This window comes from Gopherus flavomarginatus, chromosome 9, assembly GCF_025201925.1.
Source record: "Gopherus flavomarginatus isolate rGopFla2 chromosome 9, rGopFla2.mat.asm, whole genome shotgun sequence".
NCBI classification, from domain to species: domain Eukaryota; kingdom Metazoa; phylum Chordata; order Testudines; family Testudinidae; genus Gopherus; species Gopherus flavomarginatus.
In genome coordinates, this window is record NC_066625.1 from 3,396,814 (window position 1) to 3,415,354 (window position 18,541).

The window sequence follows — 18,541 nt, forward strand, 5'->3', positions numbered from 1 at the left end:
GGAGCATCTAACAACACTTCTTTCAGGGTGCCAGGATCAGCCAGGGACACCCTGGGCACTGGCAACAGGTCACCTCTAGGCTCGGGCCCCGATCCTGCAGCCTGCTCTGTCGGGGCTCTTACAGCTCTGTGCCAGCTCAGGGACTCCCCCTTCCACTTCATCTGGTCAGCTCCGCCTTGCTGTAGGGGGCAGTGGGCGTGAGTCTGTGTGTGGGTTGGGGGACGGGGCCTGGGCTCTATTGTCCATCCAAACAACTCTCCACACGAGCCTTTGTGAAGTTCCATGAAGTGGGGCCCCACAGCCCAGCCTAAGAAGGGGGTTTGTTGACTGCTGACAAGCTGCCTGCTGCGGGCTCCCAGTGGTGCTCCCTCTCGGCCTTTCTTGTCCCCACTCACCTACGCTGCAGCGGCTGTATTCCTAATAGGCTTCTTTATCAGAGAGTGCAGGGCCGGGCGCCAGGGTGTAGGATTTAAACACCGTTGAAGCCCATGTTAGTCGCAACCCTGGAATTAGTGCTGCTTCGGAAAGGGAGACAGGAAATTGGTTTGTACTTGTACTGCCTTTCCCCCACCCCTGACAACGGCCCTGGGAAATCCATCGCAGCAGGCGTCTTTCTGTGCAGGCCATGGGTCCCCGTCACGGACATGTAACAAGGTCTGCTCTGCTGCTAATCTCTCGATCACTGTGGTTTTCAGGCAGAGTGGGGGCACATTACAAAGGCAAACAGTGAATCCGTTCTCTTCCGCGGGTGATGGGTGTGTGTCTTCCGTCTGTCCAGAGGGCTTTGTGCTGCTTACCGATCACTCAGCTGGGAGTGCATGGTCTGTGTCTAGCTGGCATTTATTTATTAGCGTATATGATCTATAGATAGGCCCTGTAATGCGCTGGTGTGAATCTTCCCTTAGCGTGGGCTGCTTTCCTTGCGGTGTTGAAGCTGTGATGGGCAGACGATGCGGGGCGTTCCTATCCAAACCCTGGGAACGCCTCTCTCCCATCCTGTCTCCTAGCCGCTCTGCAGCTCCTTAGAGAGGTGTTTGGTTCTGGACATGTGTTTAGCATCATTTTCCTGGTGCTGTTTGTCTGTCTGTCTTGTGTCCCTCTGTTTGTAAGGCCAGGTCAACACCCTGTGATCCTGTCTCCTAGTCACTGGTCGGGGAATTCCACACTATACAATTGTGGCCTCCCGATGCACCAGAACGCTGTGCTGGGGGTTTCTGAAGGATGTTCCAGACTCCTTAGTGGTGCAGTGACCCAGCACCTGACTCCCTGTGCTGTAGGGAAGGTCTGAGCTGTACCCAAACATGGCTGCGCTGCCAATGCTGCATGCCTGCTGCAAACTCACTACAGCCCTCGCTCTGTCCTGGCAGGGATAAGCACTCTGCAGCCGTGCTGGCTGCTAGAGCGATCGTAGCCAACGCTGTGATCGTTCCCACCTGGTGCTGGGGGCTCTGAGCTGAGAGCCACACTTGCCCAAGCAGGTGAAGCTGGAGTGACTTCCAGGGGCCCTGGCATGGAAGGCGCCAGGCCCTTCAGTCCGTGACTGACGTTCTGTGCTGGCCTAAAGAGAACAAACCAACCTGAAGCCACTCATCCAACCCTCGCCTTCGCATGGCTGAACTCAGGGCTCTGCATCTCCGTAGCTATAAGCCATAGACACGGAAAGCAGAGCGAGGAAGCTGTGACTGCTTCAGCTCTGGCGTAGGGATCAGAGGATAGCAGGGAAGCCACCCACTCCTCCCAGACAGACTTATGGCCAACACTCACTATTCTGAATCCGTGTCATTAGGTTTCAGAGTCAACACCTCCAGTGGAATAAGGTCTAGTGCACGCCTCTCTGAGATGAATCCCTGCTGTAAGCCTGTTGGAGCAAACTAAGTGACAGCACGTGTGACTGTGGCCCCTTGTTTCGGTGGGTCTGGCTGCAGCGTGGTTCCGAGTCCTGTTTGGTTCTATCTGGCCCCTGCTGAGAGCTGGCCTCCAGCCAGCGAGCTTCCCATTGTAGAGCATGCGTAGAGCAGGGGTGCAAGGGAACTACACATCCCCACCACCCTGTGACCATCTGTGCACTTGGCCACATGCTAGTCTGGCTGTAGTGCTCCCAAGCCAGCTAGCCCCTCCACCTGTGATCTAGCTGTTGTGTCTGAAAGACAGGCGAGGTGATTAAAGAGCATGTGAGCTCTGTCTGAGGAGGATGCATGCCACTGCCTAGCTGAGCACATGCAGGATTTCAGCTAAAAACGTGAGACCAGATGTGTGACTGCCAGAGGCCAGAAATTCTCCTCTGCTGGTGTTCAGGTGACAGGATTGCAGGGCAGTAATGGAGGCGGCTGGACAAACAATGTGACCTCCAGCTTTAACGTGAGCAAGCCAAGCAGCCAGTTACATGGTTGTAAAGCATCGAGCCTGGCTTTCAGATACACGCAGGCAGCTGATCGTAGGGCAGGCGAGACAATGAGCACTAATATCAGGGAGCTGGACAGGTATAGGATGTGCTCAGCAACCAACAGACTCACTTAGACTCAGCTTAGGACGTGGCAAGCTCTGTGCATTGGGGGCGGGGCGGGAGGAACTAACCGGGAACATGGATATTCCCTGGACTGGAGAAATCTGGGGAATTGCAATGGCTGGTGAAGACCTGGGGGCAGCCAGTCCAAAGTCAGTTTTGCAGCCAAGGTTATTGCTGCAACTTGGGGCTGCGCGGCCGCAGACTCCGTGTGCGCCTGCACCTGATGGGTCATGGCCATTGCTGGTCCTGGTGGCACCAGACAGATATGGACAAACTGGAGGGGATCAGAGAAGAGCATCGCCAATGAGCTGCGGGCAGGGGGTGTGACAGAGCGACGTCTCGCTTGCTGGGCTGAGGTACAGCCCAGAGCGGGCACGGGGTGCTCTGAAGATCTCTGGAGGGTGAAGCTCCCAGGATAGGGAGGAAGGGCCACAGCCAGAGTCATGGGGTTGAAATGAAGAAAAGAAAAACCCGGCTGCGAGAAGGAGCCTCGTTGCTTGGGGTGTTGAAGTGGAAACGTCCGGCTGGTACATTTGCTGTCCTGGCTCCCGGGCTGTGGGCTGGATGGGTGTTAGGGCATCTCTGACAGCTCTGAACCCCGTTCCCGACTTGGCCCGCTGAGCACTTGACCTCGTCAGTAAAGCTGCTGGGAGCGGGGCTAGTTAGTACGAACTGTGGCAGATGACCCTGCATTTAACACCAGCCAGCACCAGCGTTTGTGGTGGCCCTTGCTGCACTGGGGGAGGCACTGGATCCCATCCTGAGCCAGCCAATCCCCACTGGCTTTCCAGGTCTAGATTACCCCACTCTTCCTGCTCTGGGAGAGGTGGTGTGGGGGTGCTGGGCTCAGGGTGGAGAGGGCCAATGCGGAGCCCCGTGCCTGGCTGTGTGCGAGCGGTAACGATGTGTGAGTTGACTGGCCGCTGCGGTGCCCATTACTGCTCGCGAAAGCTATATGGCTGTAAACCCTGCTGCCCAGCCTGCCAAGGCTGTTTTCTCTGAATACTGTGTTGGTGCCTCAGTGTCCCCTAGGCAGTCCCCTAGCCTGGCACTCTGTCTCCTAGCAACTGATGGCCTGGGCCCCTTCTCTGCAAAGGTGCCAGCTGAAGGTGTTGGAGACAAAGAGATCAGGTGGTCTCCTGGCCCGAGAAAGGGGCTGAGCAGAGAGGAGGGGCTGGAGGGGGTTGTTAGTCTGGAGCTGGCTGAGGGCAGACGTGGGGGTCTGGCTCACTGTCCCCCAGAATGGACCCGGCCGAGGGGTCCGGTTCGCTGTATCTACAAGCTCTGTTTTAGACCCTGTTCCTGTCATCGAATAAACCTCTGGTTTACTGGCTGGCTGAGTCATGTCTGACTGCAAAGTGAGGGTGCAGGACCCTGTGGCTTCCCCAGGACCCCGCTGGGGTGGACTCGCTGTGGGAAGCGCACGGAGGGGCAGAGGATGCTGAATGCTCCAAGAAGAGACCCAGCAGGTGAAGCCGTGTGAGCTTCTTGACCTGGAGACAGCCTGCTCCAAGGGAGAGGAGGCTCCCCAAAGTCCTGCCTGGCTTGGTGGGGAGCAGTTCCAGAGCATCGCCCGGGGACTCCGTGACAGTGGCAGTCTCCCTATAGAGACTCTGGGCTCAGTGATGGGGTGGGTTTAGTGCCTGGCAGCCCTGGAGAGAGGAAGCCCCAGGGCCAGGCACAGCTTGGGCAGCAGCAGGGCAGCTCCCTGCCCCCCATTGGGTGTGAGCCCTGCACTCCTGGTCCTTCAGCTCGGGGGCAGCATGGAGGTCAAGGGGGTGCTGATCCCACTTCACTGGGGTTGAGTTTAACCCTATGTGGCCCATTCAGATCTTGGGCTCTCTGCGGGGAGGAGCCAGCGGGGCTGGAGATTAATGAACACCTGCTCCTGGGAACTAAACTGTCTGTCCCTCAGGCTATGTCTACAGAAGGATAAAAGCATGTGGCTGGCCTGGGTCCACTGGCTCGGACTCCAGGGCTGGAAAACCGCTGTCTAGGCGCTCGGACTTGAGCTGGAACCCAGGCTCTGGGAGTGTGGAGGGTCCCAGGGCTCAGGCTCCAGCCCCAGCCTAAGAATCTACATTGTGATTTTTAGCCCCGCAGCCTGGGCCCGTTGACCTGGCCAGCTGTGGCTGTGCTGTGGGTCTCTTATCCCCGTGTGGGTGAACCCTTTAACACCCAGCAGACGGTGACAGCCTTGGGTCACTACGGAGCCAGACTGGATTTGAACTGAGACCCTCACCCCCCCTGGCCTGGGAGCCAGCCTGTCCCCTGGTGAACAGTGACCATTTCAAATGCGTAGCTCAGGAGGTCGGGGCGACAACCTGCAGTGCCCAACAGCAGAATCCCAATGAGTATAATGATGAGCCACCTTGCCAGTCATTAACGATCCTGAGAGGTGAACAATGGCAGAGCCCCACTGGCTCTGCTTTACTCCCGTTTTCTGCCATCCAGCCCAGGCTAGTCAAAAGATCCCAGAAAGGGGCTGGGGGGGACATCTCCTTTCCTGGGGAGAGGATCCCCCAGCCCGCTGCAGCACACTCTTCTTCCTGATTGTCAGCTGAAATGTTCCCTCCTCAATTTCAGACCATCACACCTGGAGATCCCAAAATAACGCCCATTGGAAGCGGGCCAGTGGCCCTTCTCCAGCAGCAGCGCCACCTGACGCTTGAGCTGTGTGGGTGAAGTAACAAGACCCTCTCCTTGCCCAGCTGTGACTCCCCGGCGTGCTGCTGCTGCGTGTAATCCGGCTTTGTGCTGGCTGGGAATAACAATGCTGCAGCCCCGTGCTTAGAACAAAGGCGGAATGAACTGTTGATTCTCTAGGGAACTGACGTCCCTGATTTGGTTTGAAAAAAGCCACTTTGGGTTTTAAATGGGGGATAATTAGTAGCTGCTGGTTGGAATTAAATCCAGTGCATAATAATCTATTACTCGCTGTCACCCTGGCGGGGTTTTTTTCTTTTAAAGCATTAATTTTTATTAGTCATTTTGCCTTTGATGAAATCAGGTAGCAGAGTGTGGCTCATTGTTCAGCCGCAGAGACGTGGCTTCATTCATTCACCAGCAGCACATCAATGGCAGGTCTGTCAAATTTGCAAAGTACACAATGAATAATTCCAGTGGCAATTGCTAAACAGACCTATTTTTAAGTGCTCTCCTAAATGCTGGCTGGTGGCAGCAGGGAAAAGACACTATATGTTTGGGGAGCACCTGTCACTCCTAAAGGACCGTGCAATGACGCAATTCAGGAGACCTCTGTTCCTGTGTACACAGTGCTAGGTGAATGGAAGAATCCTTCTGTTCAGCTACCGTCTCCCGGGGAGGTGGATTTCCTACCCCAGGGGTTCTCAAAATTTTTTTTGCTGGGCTCCCCTTTCACAGTATTTCAGGCTGTGACACTCCCTCCTCCCATACCAGTCCACCCTTACTTCTGCATTGCTGCTGGAGGCAGAGCTATCTTCAGAGCTGGGTGCCCGGCCAGCAGCTGCTGCTCTGCAGCCACTCAGCTCTGAAGGCAGCACAAAAGTAAGGGTGCTAATCCCAGGACCCCCCCTTACAGTAGTCTTGTGACCCCCTTTTGGGTCGGAACCCCCACTTTGAGAAATGCTGACCTACACCAGGAGGAGAACCCCCCCACCCTTGGTGGCTTTGGAGGTGACTACACTGTAGAGGTTTAAGTAAACCAGCCCCAAGAGTCTCTTGACCTTCTGGGCGGGCAGGGTGAGTTGGAGAACACTAACAGCTCTCTCCAGCTGTCTGCGCAAAAGCACCGCTGCATGTGATGTGGCGGAGGGGGGGAGCTCTCTCTTCAGGGTGGCAGGAGGGCTTTGCTGCTCTGTATGGGGTTTGCTCGATCCTGCGACGCTCCAGCTTTGTATCCCGTTCATGGCTCTGGTATGTTAATGCTGGGTAAAGTTCAGGCTGTCCTCCTGCTGCAGGCAGGGAAAGCGCCCAGAGGCCCTGGAATCCGGGTGCCAATCCCAGCATGGAGAATAGAGTCCCCGTGCCCTTTGGAGGGAGATAGATCGAGCGGCATGTGAGTCCTTTGGGCTCCCCCGTGTGATCTCTGGGAGGGATATGGAGCCCCTGATATTTCTATGAGCTTGTGGAAGAGAGTTTCCCTGGCGTCTTTGGCCAGCATTCTCCCTCTGCCCACTGTTGTGTTGTGCTGTGTCTTGTAAATCAGCTGCTGCCCTCCACCCCAGAGGTGGCTGCCCTTGAGTGGTGCCACACACCTTTGGATCCTTTGGGCTGGAAGTTGTTGCGTCAGCATATACGGTAGTATTCCTGTGAAATATTGCACGTTGCTGCCGCGGCTGTGCCAGTTTTCTGCTCCTGCGTTTATGTTTTGCTTGCTCTGATGCTCTCTCCTTTTTACAGCCAGTGCCCAGGCCCATCGTCCCTATCTCTGCCTTGCACACGGCACCGGTAGGAGCTTTTTGAACTCAGCCCTTTCAAGTGCCTCCCGGGCTGTGCTGCCATCCTTGAGCCCCCTTCCCTCGCGAGTGACCTGGCCCCTGGGAGGCCTCTCTGAGCTGCAGGTGCATGTGAGCTGCCTGTGCTCTGTGTTTCTGGGGGCAGTGATTGCTGATCCACGGGGTCCATTTCTCAGTCATTCCCTGGTCAAAAGGCAGGTGTCAGGGGTGGGGGAAGCCTAGGAACTCCATATGATCTGAGCTGCCCGGTGCTTGCTAGCCCCTGGCGTGGGCGTTGGTGGGTGTGACCTGTGTGTGTTTCTCTCCCCTGATCTTGCGGGTGAGCAGCTGTTGCCCAGGAGTGTGAAGTGTGATTACCCCGAGGAGCTGCTGGGACACTGATTTGTGAGCCTCATTATCTGCAGTGACCACCTGGGCCGTGGATAGGGGCAGCTTGGTCCGTGAGCATGGCGCACCCCTCCCACCCCAGGGCCCTCCCTCACCCCCTAGTGGCCCAAGAACAGCGCTTGCACCTGCCCACCTGCATTAGATGCATGTTTGCAAGTTCCTTGGGGTATCCGGGCCCCCAGGTGTAGCGCGGCATCCATGTGTGCTAGATGTCCAGTGAGAGAAGCCGAGCAACCTGTCTCATCTGGGCCTCCACTGTGTCAGAAGGGTCCATTCACCAGTGGCTTATAGCTGGCTAGTGAGTGGGCAGGAGGTGGTCCGAGTGTGGCCCTGCCTGGCGTGTCCTGTAGCCATCAGGTTATTGATACATCAGCAGAAGGCATTCTGGATGGTGATCACCAGCTCTTTGGACTCTCTGACGGTTGCTGAACCATTGAGTAAAACCTGACTGAAGTGGGAATTAACCCCAGCTCTCTCTAAATGGGTCCTTGGTGTAGCCCCTGTTCTTGGTCAGACAGGCCCCTGGGGCTGCTTCGCTAAATCCACCATCTCGTAGCCAAGCCCTTGCCAAATGCACAGGAGAGGCCCAAAGACTGTCTGGCCAAGAGCTTCCTTCAGTGAAGCTAACCAGGAACAGAACGCTCTGACCACTGCTGCATTCATACCCCAGCCATTGGCTGAGGGGCTGCTCGTGGTGCTGAGTTCACACCTGGCAAGTGAGGGGCCCCATCACTTTATAAAGGAGAGTGGGAAATAATTCACCTGTATTGCGAAGGGTAGGAAACTGGTGGGGATTTCTTATTACTTTGCAGATAGTCCCAGCCCAGCATTGAAAACCTTCCGAGAGTCTCATCTGGTCGAGGGCATGGTGCCTGCATTCTGTGCTGGTGTGGGCTGGTGCAGGCATAGCCTGAGCAGACAGTTCTGTCTACGTCAGTGCCCGTCCTCAGGCTGCCTCTCGCTGTGAACTCTGAGAAGGTGCTCTTGGGAACTCTAGGCACTGCCCTGATGCCAGAGTGGGCAGGGCTGGCAGTGAGCAGTCTGCACCGTTTGGGTGCCCACTCCTGGGCTGGGGAAATATAGCATGTTTGCAGTAGGAGCAGGGTCAGTCGCTAGGGGAAAGGGGGTGTGGGGGGCTGCCCGGCAGCGTCCCCTGTTGTCAGAGGAAGGGGGCTTGCAGCTCGAGTGGGAAGAGGGGGAGCTGTGGGTAGGAGATGGTAGCAGGGACCTGGAGGAGCCCTGGGTGGGAGGGGAGAGGTAATGGTACCAAACTCCTCTCCCTCGGCCAGTGCTGAGGACTAAAGCACTGTGCCCGTGTGGAGTGCCAACGTTCAGGAATCGGTGCCAGCCTGGCTCTTTGTCAGCCTGTGATTGGCAATGGCATTGTCTCAGGCGAGCTCTGCCCATCTCATGGGATCAGCTAAAAGGAGCTGGGGGGCGGGGTGGAGGCGGCTTTGGGGGCATCTCTGTGGGTAGTGAAAGGAAGCATTATTCTCAGTCTTGAGGCATGGCCAGGGCCCCCAAGGGACCAGCGTGGCCCCATCACGTGGGGCTGGCCCCAGCCAATGAGCAGCTTGCTGGCTGTCAGCAGGGGAGGTGACATCTCCTTTAGGACCTGGGGGAGCGGCTGGGGGGCTGCAGCGGGAACAGATCCCCCCTGCCCCATGGCCAGGCACAGCCCTTGCTGCCAGGCGGCTGTGCTGGAGGCTTAGCAAAGCACAGGGAAGCTGCTGTGGGCCGTGGGAGGTGGGTTAGAGCCCAGGGCTGCTGGGAGAGTGTTTCTGCTCTGTCTGTGACTCAGGGCTCTCTGCAGTGGGGATGATGCCCGCTCCCGGGATGGGCACCAGGGTTCCTGGATGACTGTACGTGGCTCTGAGATCCTAGTCCAGCGTGGCCTCGATGCACCAGCCTCATCCCTTGGGATGTTCAGTACTAGGCTGATAGCCTGCAGGCGTGCTCCCGGCGCTGAGGAGAGTGGCAAGGCGATCTCCTGGAGATCATCCCTGGCCTGGCCCAGAGTTGGTTAGTCATTCGGTCATTGCCCTGATGAGTCCATGGCACTGGGGCCAGGCCGGCTGTACTCCATGGTCATCCCCTGGCTGCTCTTCACTGTTCGTGGCTGCTCTCTTGTTCTGATCCCTGCACTCCAGCAGAAAGGGGCTGTCCTCCCTGTGCTTTCACGGTGGTCGCCTGGGGGATGGAGCAGTGTCCCATGGGCAGGCAGAATGGAGCCCTGTCCCACAGCTCCCTCACAAACTCAAGGCAGCAAACTCACCACAGGTGTTTATTCCTCTGACCCTGCTGTGATTCGCTCTGTCCTGTGCATGTCCCACAAAGCCACTGCCCACCCGTCCCCCAGAGCTGGGGCTTTTCCTGCAGCTCCCCGCTGGCTCCTGCCCCCAGTTCAAATGCAAACCTAGCCAAGAAGGTTCTGCGGCTGGCCAGCTGGGAGGCGGGGGGCGGGATCAGCTGTGGTGTCCCCAAAAGGGGAAGGATCCAGCAGCAGTATGTTGTTACCGCAGTCCAGCGCTTGGGGCTTAGATCTCCAGGCTGCTGCTACGGGAACAAGAGATGCTAATGTGAACCACAAAGCCCACTGACAGATTGCAGATAGCTCTGATCCCTGCAAATCACTAAATCCAGTTAGCCCCTCAAAGGAAAGGAGCCTTTTTCTTTTGAGCCACCCACTAGCAGGACAGTGCTGCTGGGAGCCGACTGCTCCAAAGGTGGCCGACCGGGTCTGCTCCTTTTAGCTATGCAGAGTAGGGGGTGCAGGGGCTGGACAGACCCCTGGGCGATCTTGGGTAATGGAGGATGCTGGGCAGGCCTCTGGGGGACTCTGGGTAATGGGATGCAGCATAGGGTCGGGCAGGGCCCTGGTGCGTTTAGGTCCGTGAGCTGTCTGGAAGCTGTGAGTTCAGAGCTGTCTGTCCTTTGGAGACCCGCAGCACCAGCAGGGTGGCATGGCTGGTGGGTGATCCCTGAGAGCTGAGTGGGAGTTCCCAGCTCCCAGGGGAGTGCTGCAGAGCATGTGCACCTGCCAAGGGATGCCATGTCTGCATTGCCCGTGGCCTGCCAGGGTCCTGAATCCAGATACCCTCTGCCTTGCTGAGCTGGACTCCTGGGGCAGACCGTGCTCGAGGGGCCTTGTTGCTGTTCGCGGGGTGCTGCTCTAATGAGCTTCCCCCGAGGCTGAGGCACCTGCAGCGTTTCTGTGTGTCCAATAAAAACATGCTCTGGGCTCTGGCAGGAGGCAGGTTTTAGTCCTGCTGGGAAGCAGCAGTTTTGTTGCAGATGCTGTGAAATGTCTGGCTGGCCAGATCCTTTGGAAGGAACAGGAGCGAACACTAAGGTTCCCACCTGCCCGAGAGCCGGCAGAGTGGCCGCAGGCTCTGTGTGAATTCTCCGGTTCCCCAGGGCTTAATTACAGGGCCATCCTCTGGCAAAGCCGCATGCAGCAGGTCGCACCTTGGTCACTGGCTGAGCTTCTGCAAGCGCACGGATTAGGGACAGCTCCCCCGTTCTTGCCTGGCTAGCTGGTTGGGAGTTTATTATGAGCCCAGAATGGGGGGACTTCCCGTGGGGTTGGCTTGTGCTGGCAGCTTGGATTTCTCTGCACGGATGTGTTGTTCCCTTTTAAACTCTCTGTGGGACTGACTGGCTCTGGGAATGGGAACAGTCTGGAGCATCTTTAAATTCTCTACAGGCCAGTGGTGACCCCAAGTTCCCCACCCTAACGGCCGTTAGTGCTAGAGTGTTATGAGTCAGGCAGGTCTCAGGACAGGTGCTCGTGAATGCTTGGCCACGTCATACCCATAAATCACCAGGGCCAATCATTCTTGCTCTGGGTGTTGCGGTCTCAGCAGAGAGGCTAAAGACTGCGCCATGGAAACCTGATGTCCCTCTAGCTTCTGGAGTTTGTCGGGGGGGGGCGTCCAGCTCAGTTCTGAGGTGTGTTTGCTGGGCACAGGGGAAGGAAGCCTGTGCCAGTCCTGTCGATACAGGCTTCCTTCCGTGTGGGGCTGTCAGTCCAGCGCCTTTCACCGCCAAAGGGATTACATCCCGGCAGTGACACTGGCTCTGGGCTGGCACGGGGGGCATGCACTGAGCGTGGCCAGGTTTGGGCAGACGCTCCCTTCCAGTACCGTGCAATAGGAGGGCTTTCTGCCCCTCGCCCTAGTATCTGGTTAGATCAGGGGTCAGCAGCCTTTCAGAAGTGCTGTGCCAAGTCTTCATTTATTCACTTTAATTTAAGGTTTCGCGGCCGGTAATACATTTTAATGTTTTTAGAAGGTCTCTTTCTATAAGTCTATAATATAGAACTAAACTATTGTTGTAGGTAAAGTAAATAAGGTTTTAAAAATGTTTAAAAAGCTTTGCTTAAAATTAAATTAAAATGCAGAGCCACTCGGACCGGTGGCCAGGACCCAGGCAGTGTGAGTGCCACTGAAAATCAGCTTGCATGCCACAGGTTGCCTATCCCTGGATTAGAGGCAGGGTGCTCAGTCCTGGGGTCACTGGTCTGCTCCTGTTTGGAGCTGGAATGTTCCCACGTGTCCAGCATCAGAGCATTTCCTGGGGCAGGCGCTGCCCGGGTGGCTGCATGGCTGCTGTGTCAGGCGCTGATCTCCAGCATGTGCCTTCTCAGCTGTGCTGCTAATTTGTTGCTGACGTTCTTTGTTTAATATGTTAAAGAAACAGAAGGCTCCATGTGGGCTCAGTTCAGAGGAAAGCCGATCTCCCCCCTCCCCCACACCTTTCTGATACGTTCTCTTCCTGCCCGATCTGATTCCGTGGTGAAGAAGCAATTGTGTCTGATGTGCTCCAGGTACAGACCAAGGAGCAGGTACCTGGCAGAGTGCTGCGCTCGCTGTGCCGTCGGGTGACGTGGGAGCTGTCTCACCATCCTCAGAGCTGATGATCTCAGCTCCCCATGAGTGTCGCTTTGCTGGTGTTTCAGGCCTTTCCCAGTAATTACCCAGTTTGTGTCTCTAGGACAGTGGTTCTCCACCAAGTACATGTGCCCCTGGGGGTAGGCAGAGGCCTTCCAGGGGGTACATCAACTCATCTAGATATTTGCCTAGTTTTAAAACAGGCTACATATGAAAAGCACTAGCGGAGTAAATACAAACTAAAATTTCATACAGACAGTGACTTGTTTATACTGCTCTATATAGTACACACTGAGATGTAAGTACAATGTTTATCTTCTAGCTGATTTATTTTGTAATTAGGTGGTAAAAATGAGAAAGTCAGCAATGTTTCAGTAACAGTGTGCTGTGACACTTCTGTATTTTTTTGTCTGATTGTGTAGGCAAGTTGTTTTTAATAGAGGTGAAACTTGGGGTACACAGGACAAATCAGACTCCTGAAAGGGGTACAGTGGTCTGGAAAGGTGGAGAGCCACTGACAAGGCATGCTCCAGGTGTTGCCAGCAAGTATCCTTGTGCTCCCGCTGCCTGCATCTTCTGAGGGCAGAAAAACACCCTCCTCTAGCTGTCTGCGATGCCCTCCACTGTGACAGCAGGCACTCGGCCTCCTGCATTCACGTCTCAGCAGGGGAAAGGAAGAGGGCCTCATCTCCCTGGTTTTGAATGAGACGTGCGTGTAATCTCTGTGGGGGCCACTCCCAACATGGGTTTAACAGAGCAGGGTGCTGGCTCCCCCCCCCCCCCGACAGATCCCTAGCATTACAGGTCTCTTCAGCAGAACCCCAAATGGCCTGTGACATTAGCCTCTCTGCGGCTGTGTGGCTGAGTGGGTCTGGGATGGACAGGAGCGAGTCTTACTGGACATGGCCCCTCCCACTCTCCAGCAGCCGTGTCCCATCGGCACAGGCTGACATGCCGTGGGGAATATCCCTCATCTGCTGCCACCCCGGCTCCCACCCAATCCTGCCGTGCCTCACAGAACGGAGCTGTCCCTGCTGATTTCTAGGGAGGTGTTGGGCTGGTCACAACCCCCAGCCGGGAACACTCGGGCTTTAGAAGGGTCAGTCTCTGGGCCTGCCTGCTTGGGCCTCTGCTGCTGACCTGTGGCGCTGTCTTGTATTGTTCCTCTCATTTGTATGCAGCTGGTACCATCTCATGTGCCAGCTGTCTTTCCCTCCCAGGGCCGGTTCGGCATTTCTGCAGGGTTCAGTGTGCACCAAGCAGCTCTAATTAAGCTCAGGCTTGTTTGGAATATTTCAGACCCCATGTCCGTTTGTGGGTGGGTCTCTGATGCCGTGGTGAGACAATGGGATCCCTGGGTCTGGTGACATTCCCTTGTGAGGCGGTTGATTGTGTGCTAGTACTAAGGGCTTGTCTGGCTCAGCGAGGTGAGGTCATGCATGCCGAGGGGAGTGCCCTGGCTCCGTTTGCCAGGATCTGCTGGAGGCACTGGGACCGCGTCCATTGTTAGCCAGCAGGCAGCTCAGTGGTGTGGAGGGGCAGCTGTCCGGACTTCCTCCCCACTGCTCCCACAAGGCCGTTGCAACCTCTCCCTTGTGAGTGCGATAGGTGCTGGCGCCGGTGACTGGGGCGGACCCAGACAGACACCTCCCAGCGCAGTGTGTCAGCCACCGGCAGCACACTAGGCTGTAACACTTTTCAGCCCTTCCTCACCAGGGCTGGTCAAAGGTACCACAGCTGGAATCCCCTCAATCCTCTGGCAATCTCCCAAAATGAGTGGCTGCTGCCCCTTGGTGCACAGGGCACTGAGCTGCATCAAAAACTGAACATCTGGCAACTCTCTGGCTAGCCAGAGTCATTAGAGGTCACATGGTCCTTGCCATAGCCAGGGTGGTAGTACAGCAGTCCTGGCTGCACTCCAGTATGCCTGATGCTCTGCTTCCCACAGACCTTCTCCCGTTTCAGCGAGATGCTGGAGCCTTCACAGCATTTCGGGGCAGGGAGCTGTTTTGCCCTGCACGTCCCTTGCACCTAAGAGGTGGCTGCGTTTCAGGGGCTTGGGGGAAGTGACTCCTGGGTTTGTGGTTTTACGCCGGATCTCTCTGACTGAAAGGGACTCTGGAAGGGTGGGCGAGCAGCCTGCAGCCCTGCTGTGCAGTAGAAAGGAAGGGGATCCTCTGGAGGGGATAGAAATATGGGGCCCCTTTGTATTCTGGCAGCCCTTGCAGCCTGCTGGATTGGGTGCTGTTTGCAGAGAGAGGGAAGCACTTCCTGCCCCAGGTGCTCATGCTGTTGGAAGGCGAGCAGTGTGGTGGGTGTGGGGAGAAGGAGATCATCCGAATCTCTACAGCTGTGATAACACCTTGTGAACACAACATAGGCATTTTGTTGTGTTTTGGGAGTGAGCAGCTCTGCTGACCCCGATCCGCCAGGAACTAGCCCCTGCCGGCTGGCCTGAGACGTGATTGCATTAGCTGTTTGCTTCCTCCTTTGCTCTTGTTTAATGTCATCACAGTGACAAGCCTGTGGATCAAATTAAATCTGGCTGCTGCGCAGCTGCAAGGCATGGTGGTGCATGCCGGGGAGGGACCGGGCAGGCTGGCAGGGGGACTTGCTCCCCTGACGAGGGCTGCGTGAGGCACGCTGCATGGTGAGCTGCTGTCATGTATGCAGTAGAGGCTCCTTTCTGCCACAGGCGGAGCGCAGCAGATCCCTGGAAGGGGAGTGCATGTGGCAGGGTATTGTGGGAACTGCGTCTTTTGGTGCTCCCATGCGCTGCAGGGAAAGGCAGCGAATCAGTGTCAGCTTTCCGTTCTCTGGCACAGGCATTTGCCATCACCACTTTGTGCCAGTCATGGCTCTCAGATGCATTCCCGAACGTATTTGTAATGAAGCCCTAAGGCCCCGCCCCCTGCTGCCCCCTGGGGAGGTCGGTCAGGGCTGCGGGCTCTGCCCAGCTGGGGAAGTGTAGGCACAGACAAGGTGAGTGCCGTAGGCCCTGTGCAGCAAAGCGCACCGGGGTGTGGTTCGCGTTAAATGTGTGAGTGGCTCCGTTGGCCTCAGCGAGCCTGGGGGCACGTGCTGCAAGCGAAGTGTGCACTCAGGCGTGCTGTGGGATTAAGGGGTTTGCCTAGTGAGTCGGTGGCAAAGCAGGCATCACACCCGCTCTAAGCAGAGATGCCCTCCCTCTTGGAGTGAAAAGACGTTCTCTGCACCCCGGGGCCGTCCCGTTGGTTTGGCCAATGCAGCCCCGTGTGGCGTATAACTGAATACTCCCTGCAGGTTTGGCGAAGGAAGAGCAACTGGATTAGACAAGACGCCCTCACGGCCTTGGAGATTTTTCTTTTATTTTTGCCCATTTTCACGTCTTCCCTTCTGCCGGGTCTGTAGCGAGCGGCTGCCAGGCCCCAAATCGCATTCTGCACCCAGGCTGTCAGGAAGATTGATCGCTGCTCTTCACATCTAACCACGTTTTCTGGCCTTGTTTAAATGATTTCCCATGTGGTCTGGGCAGGTATTGCTCTGCTCGCGGCTGGCGTGGGCACATGCAAACAGCAAATGGCTCTGGAGAATGTCCCCTACTTGCATGCCCTGGTGGCAGATGCACATGCAGGGGCCAGAGTCTTTTTAAACGACCAAAGCTCCCCTCGGAGGGTTTGATCAACTGGGAATGTTCTTAATGTTTTCTCTGAATATTGTGTTGGTGCCTCAGTGTCCCATATGCAGTTCTTAATATCTAGGTGGTGGGATAAGGGTGTGTGATTGCTGCAGAGGAAGAGGCCAGTGCACCTGAATTCCTGACACTCTGTCTCCTAGCAACTGATGGCCTGGGCCCCTCCTCTGCAAAGGTGCCAACTGAAGGTGTTGGAGACAAAGGGATCAGGTGACCTCCTGGCCCGGGAAAGGGGCTGAGCAGAGAGGAGGGGCTGGAAGGGGGTTGTTAGTCAGGAGCTGGCTGGTGACAAGGAGTGAGGGCAAACGTGGGGTTTTGGCTCACTTCCCCCCAGAATGGACCCGGCTGAGGGGTCCGGTTCGCTGTATCTACAAGCTCTGTTTTAGACCCTGTTCCTGTCATCGAATAAACCTCTGTTCTACTGGCTGGCTGAGAGTCACGTCTGACTGCAAAGTGGGGGTGCAGGACCCTGTGGCTTCCCCAGGACCCCGCCTGGGTGGGCTCGCTGTGGGAAGCGCACAGAGGGGCAGAGGATGCTGAATGCTCCAAGAAGAGACCCAGGAAGTGAAGCCATGTGAGCTTCTTGCCCTGAACAAGTCTGCTCCAAGGGAGAGGAGGCTCCCCAAAGTCCTGCCTGGCTTGGTGGGGATCTGTTCCAGAGAATCGCCCGGTGACTCCGTGACAGAGGGTACAAGGTTAAGGCCCTGGGTGCTGCCGGTGGGCCTGTGGACTGCTGGGCCCAGGCAGAGTCCTGACCACATGGGCATGGGATCTGAGTCTTGGTCTGCAGATCTGCTGGCAGGAGAGGGGTCGTACAGCCCCTGTGGAAGTGCATGGTCTGGTGGCCAGCACATTGGCCTAGTACTCCCTGCTCTGCCACTCATCTGCTTACATCCTTGGGAAAGCCCCTCCCCGCTCTGTGCCTCGGTTCCCCCTCCCACCCTTTCTTTTGGATGTGAGGTCTTTGGAGCAGGGACTGCCTCTGACTATGTGCGTGTAGTGGGGTCCAGATCTCAGCTGCTTGGCACTGTGGTTGCAGGAGTGATGTATTTATTTTCTAGCATTGAGTTCGGATCCAGGAAGCTTTCCCCTGTCTCCAAGATCCATCCATCTCTTCTGACGTTTTCCCAGCCACTGTTCTTTTCTCCAACTAGGTTTATTTTTTCCCTTGGAGGTTTAAAATAGATCTTTGAAGTGAAACAAAAACGCTTTCTTTAGAGCCAGTCTGAGATCCCAGACTAGGCCTGCGAGTCCCGGGAACCCTCCAGATTGATTTCAGTGGGAGCAGGACCAAGCCCAATAGGCAGCAAAGCCGTACACCTCCTGCAGTCTCTGGGGTGGATTGCTCTGCAGGGAGCGCTCTCCCCTCTGGGTCGTGTTCACCGTTACCCCAGGGTGGTGAAAGGGGGTGTATGTTGTGAGGAGTGCTATGCTTAAAGACACGTACAAGGGAGCTCCTGATCATGTCATGGCCCCTCTCACTAAAGCCCGGGTGCTAGTTCGGGTGCCCTGGTCGCATCCCAAATCTGGCACGCTGTGTTCTGCCTCCTTCACTTCACGGCCTGCCCCGGACTGGTCTCCTGCAGGACTATACGCTCTTACCTTGCTGTCTCAGTCCACCCCAGAGGTGGCTGCATTTCAGCAGTGAGTAAGGCAATCCCTCTGGGCACCACATTCCTACGGGGGGGCTCTCGGTAAAGCTCTCGGAGACCCTCTGTGGAAAGCCCAGGACAATTCCCCTACTCCGCTGCCTTCAAGACCAGCCCTGAGCAGAGATGGCTGCGGAAAGGATGGCTCGCTGAGCATGACTAGAGCTCCAAGAGGGGCACAGAGTACTGACAGAGAGAAGCGGGGGCAGGGTATGGCACTCGAGGGGAGGGGAGCTCTCGCTGCAGAAAAGGCCAGCACCGCCCCAGGCGAGTGGAAGAGACAGAAGGCCCAGCTATAGGCTGTGTCTTGCAGCCTTGCTCAGGCTGCACACTGGGGTCCCTCCTCAAAGGCTGCCCAGGCTCCCGTGCTGGGCACCGAGATGGGCCATGCGGAGGGATGAGGAGAGACAGTGGCAGGTGCCTTTATGCTGGGCGCTCGTGACAGATGGCGCCCAGCAGCAGGGGGTGAAGGGAATTGCACAGCCTGGGCTGGAAGATACTGGGACCTGCTGCCTGAGCCTGGTGGGGATTGGGGGTGATGGAGAGGGGGCTTTGCCTCCTGCAGAAACCAGTGCAGGTCCACTTGCTTCCTGTTACCACTTGGGCTCCTGGCACAGTGCCAGCATGGTGCTAGGCGCTGCCCAGTCTGGGTGCCCCTGGGTTACTAGTGGCTGGATGGGCTCTAGTTTCTGGTGTAATGAGAAGTTGTGACGAACTGGGAATGTTCTTAATGTTTGCTCTGAATACTGTGTTGGTGTCTCAGTGTCCCCTATGCAGTTCTTACGTATCTAGGTGGTGGGATCAGGGTGTGTGATTTCTGCAGCGCAAAGGGCCAGTGCACCTAAATGCCTGACACTCTGTCTCCTAGCAACTGATGGCCTGGGCCCCTCCTCTGCAAAGGTGCCAGCTTGAGGGTGTTGGAGACACAGAGATCAGGTGACCTCCTGGCCCGGGAAAGGAGCTGAGCAGAGAAGAAGGGGCTGGAGGGGTTGGCA